We start from the raw sequence: 4,371 nt of genomic DNA, 5'->3' as shown, positions 1-4,371 counted from the left end.
AATATTATTAATTTTCTAATGCGGAAATGTCATATAATAATTAATTTGGAGTGATATAGTAAAATCACGGAGCAAGCAGACACGTTGACAAAGAGGTGCCTACTTCAAAGATGAGTTCAAGGATAGACAAGGGTAAAATCGTATTTTCAACATTTATTAAAGTCATTCCAAAAATATCCTCTCTTCTCCAAAATATTTCTGGAAACATCCATCATTTTCCAAAACAAAAAAAATCTTCAACTTTCTTTTAGTGCCACAATCATTACTATATACAAGAGAGAATTTGACATTTTGGTAGTCCTTACATCAAATTTTTCTGCCAATTTTATTCCTGATTTAAATTTTAATTACTCTAAAAATTATTTTTTTATTTTTAATTTTTATTTATATATATAAAGAGAGAGAGAAGAGGGAGTGGAGGAACAACTAAGGGCAAAATAGAAATTTCACACCGATAAAAATCACTCTTTCCCATACTCTAGAACCATTTTTCTTTAGCCAGCACCTCAACATATCCAACACTACTCTTAAACAAAAACTCAAAAAATCTCTCTGTTTCTTCTACTGCTTCCCCCCTCCCCCAACCCCCCACCACCGCTACCACCATCCTCCTCCGCTTTCTCCACCGCAACCATTGCCATTGTCCTCCTCCATCGATGAAAACTCCGACAAGTGGCTTAGCATCTTCTGTTTTCTTAACGGTAGTGGTAACGGGAATAGACACAAATGACATTCTTCAGCAGAGTTCCGTTATAATTTGTTGTGTTATTCGTTGAATTTTGAAGATGAGGCAAACTTCACCAGCTTCTCTTCTAGACTTCCTCTGTTGCCAGTGATGGTGATGGAGCTAGCGACGGTGAAGGTGAAGCATTTGGGTATTACAGCTGTTAATGTTGTTATCACACACTTATCTTGATCTTAAAGCATGCATTTCTTTTAATTTTTTGCACCTAAACCCTCACTCTTCGATACTCCGTCTTCGATATGTTTTGCCTCCATTAAAGTAAGTGAAAATGTCTGTTAAGGTTTTGAATCCAAATATTGAAGTACTTAACAAATCGGCGATGCTTCACCTGAATATCAATGCTGCCAAGGGTTTACAGTATGTTTTTAAGACTAATCTCGAGCCTAAATGCACTATTAAAGTATGAGTTGAGGTGTTTGATTTTATTTAGTATTTGTGTTTTTGATAGTTTATTCTTATGGAGATTTGTGTATTTGTAAATTGATAGGCTTGTTGGTGGTGCTGGTGATATTAAACTTACTAAGAATGGAAATACCTTCCTGAAAGAGATGTGAGTTCTTATTGTTATACTCTTTATGAGTTTTTTTAGATATTTATTTGTTTTTTCGAGTTTCATACCTAAACTTGTCAAGTATCTCAGTTTCCTCACCAACTATTAATCAAAATACACCTTAATTATCAATTGTTCATTTTTTCTACATGAACGATGTTGAAGTTTATGGTGATATTTCTATAGGAAATGTGACTAATTGATAGTTGATGCTTGTTTTGATAAATAGCTGGTGATAGTTTAGACAAGAAATTCAAAATTCACACACTTGATAGTTAAAGCACGAAACTCAAGAATCGGGATGCTTGCGGTGTGTTTTTGATCATTCTCTCACATTTTGTTGTATAGTTTACACATTTGCAGTCGATGTTGCACTTCAAATGTCCTGAGTATTACGTGATGTTAGTGTGGATGGTACTGAGATGTAGAGTTAAGTTTTTTTATGGAAGTCAATCCAGCAACAAGATGAATATTACTCTCTCTGTAGCAAAAATTGCGGCACTGTTATTTGTTCTAGAAGACTACAATAGTTTGTCCAAACATTTTTTCAAATATATATAACCGTAGAGGCTAAGACCTATATAAAATCTCTGCTGCTATAAAGATTGTGATTGGTAGTTCTTTTTGAAGGACTCTCTGAGTATGTTAAATTTTAATCCCAAAAAAGTTAAGAAATTAGTGTCCGAATCCGTAGGGACAGGGTTTGCACATTAGTATGATATTCAATTTATGATAAATGATGAAGGATAAACCAGATAATAATGTCACTTGGCCCCCATGCCGAAGTATTGGGCATTTTTTGGGGATTAGCCTGTTCACACCGGAGATTAAAAATGCTAATACATATCATCTTTTGATTTGTTGGGACTTGGGAGCATTTTGCATGTTTTTTAGGATGGTCCTGTTTGCATATCATCAGCTGTTATAGCTATAATCAAAGTTGAAACTGGGCCATGTATCTTGATTACTACAAATAAACATAGATGCAGATGACTGTTACTAGAGTTGAATTATGGGTCTTCCGGTCACAACCTTATTATATAGAATAAATGAGCGAGGTTTATGATTGTTAAATAGGAGCAGTAAATTTAATCTTTCTATTGAATAATACTTCGAATTGGAAAAAAGAGTTTAAAGGTAACAGTGCACTTGAAAAAGGATATCTGGTTCCTTCTTTTTCTTTCCTGTTACGAGATTATTTGGTAGGAGTCTTCCAACAGACTTTGTACCCTCTCATCGAGATTACAAGGCTTTGTATCCTAAAGAAAGAGCATTATCAAAAAGGTGAGTTCTTCATCAGTTCATTTTTTCAAATGGTCCCTTAACAGTAGGGCTAGGCTATGTTGAACTATTTTTCTTTTATTTACCAAGCAACATTATTGATTGCTACATGTGATCTCTATTTGATTTGTTATTTTAATTAATGTGTCCACATATACCTATAGATTCGCCCCTGATGCCTCACTAAAAAGTTAGTTGATTCGGCTATATGAATCCTAATATCTGTTGTATTCCATAACTTTATATTGACAAATGGTTTTGTTTGGAGTGAGTTTTGTGATTGTCTTATGCTTTACTTACATGCTAATATTCACCGTTGGGAGAAGAACATCATAGACTTGAATATAATAATTCTGAGATATTCAAGGTGAATCAAGAATAATTTTTTTGCTGTTACAAAATAATATGTTTATGGTGGATGCTCATAACTCTTAGAATTAAGTAACTCCCACCCATCTTCTCCATGATATATAGTTAATCCTCCATTACTCTACACACCATTATGGGTGTAACTCTCATACCCTTTAATCTCTCCCATAATATTCTTGTTTAATACCATTATGGGTGTGACTCTCACACCCTTTAACCCTCCTACCCCATAATGTTCTTGTTTAATAGCATTATTATGACAATCTTTTGCATGCCTCTATATGATATTATAAATAGAGGCATAAGGGTTCATATTGTAGACACTTGAACAATTGAAATACTTGAAAGAATGAAAAGATCTCTTGTCTTGTCTCCTTATTTTCTTGTTTACTTCTTCTTTATGTTGCTATTGCTTAGATTAATTTTAACACGTTATCACCTCGAATATTCTCAATTTGAGCCAATCCCTTCTCCGAAATATTGACCGGCGTGATATGGGTAAAGGAGCAAGGTAATCAATAGCACATTTTTGGAAAAATCAAAAGTAATGATTTATATGTTGAACACTTAATATAATGTGATTTTGGCGCTTTGTGTTTTCTGTTTCAAACATTGAAATGTCAGGAGTTTATAATTTTTCTAATGTGCAAATATTCATATAATTTTATCAATGACTCTTAAAAGGTTTAAATTTATTTTATTCTGCACTTTCATCAACAGATTGTAATAATTAATCTGTCATGTCCTTTTTTTTAATTTCTTAAAGTTAAAACTCATTTATGTTTTATTGTATTATATATTTATTTTATTGTAATTCATTTGGTGTCACGACCCAAAAATGAAGGTCATGATAACACTTGTCGCGGCGCACCTTGACAAGTAAGCCTTTTACCCAAACTGATACAAAAAAAAGGAAAAAAAAGAAATAGCCTAAGATAAGGCTTCTAGAACGAAGCCGAACCATATAAGTAATCATAGCAATGTGAAAAAAAATATATCCAAAATACCAACCATGCCCAAAACCAAATGTCAATAGTGTAAGAACTACTAATACAATCCAAAAGTCAAATACATCAGAAAATACCCACAAAGAAATAATATCTGTCTTTGAATACTAATAAAGACATAACTACTATAGAAATATAAAGGTGAACTACGGACTCATGAATGTCCAACCGCTACCTTGGAAGCTCCAACAATTGCCCGAGTTAAGGAAGTTGAGGCGCACTCAAGCTAGGACTTCACCGAAAGGGAACTGTAGGTATGAGTACGGTCCATTTATACTCAGTAGGTATCATAGGCCGACCAAGCAAAGTAGCAAATAAAGCATACAAAACATGCACTAAGGGCTTGTCACCTGCAATCAGAAAATATCCCACAACGGTAGCCTACACCGCTTGCACTAACAGTTCTAATATATCTAACA

The 4,371-nt window shown here is 33.8% G+C and overlaps 1 long non-coding RNA gene across 2 annotated transcripts; it reads left to right on the top strand.

The window, feature by feature from the left end:
- Nucleotides 1-329: 329 nt before the first annotated feature.
- LOC124885611 lies at nucleotides 330-3,286 on the top strand. 2 transcript variants are annotated; one of them, XR_007042900.1, is made up of 2 exons: nucleotides 330-862; nucleotides 1,233-3,286. It is a non-coding gene; the product is annotated as an uncharacterized LOC124885611 (long non-coding RNA). The 2 variants fall into 2 exon arrangements; XR_007042899.1 differs by having other exon boundaries at nucleotides 330-875.
- The last annotated feature ends 1,085 nt before the right edge of the window (nucleotides 3,287-4,371 follow it).

Source organism: Capsicum annuum, chromosome 7, assembly GCF_002878395.1.
Source record: "Capsicum annuum cultivar UCD-10X-F1 chromosome 7, UCD10Xv1.1, whole genome shotgun sequence".
In the NCBI taxonomy this organism is placed as follows: Eukaryota; Viridiplantae; Streptophyta; class Magnoliopsida; order Solanales; family Solanaceae; genus Capsicum; species Capsicum annuum.
This window is presented reverse-complemented; position numbering and strand designations above follow the sequence as displayed.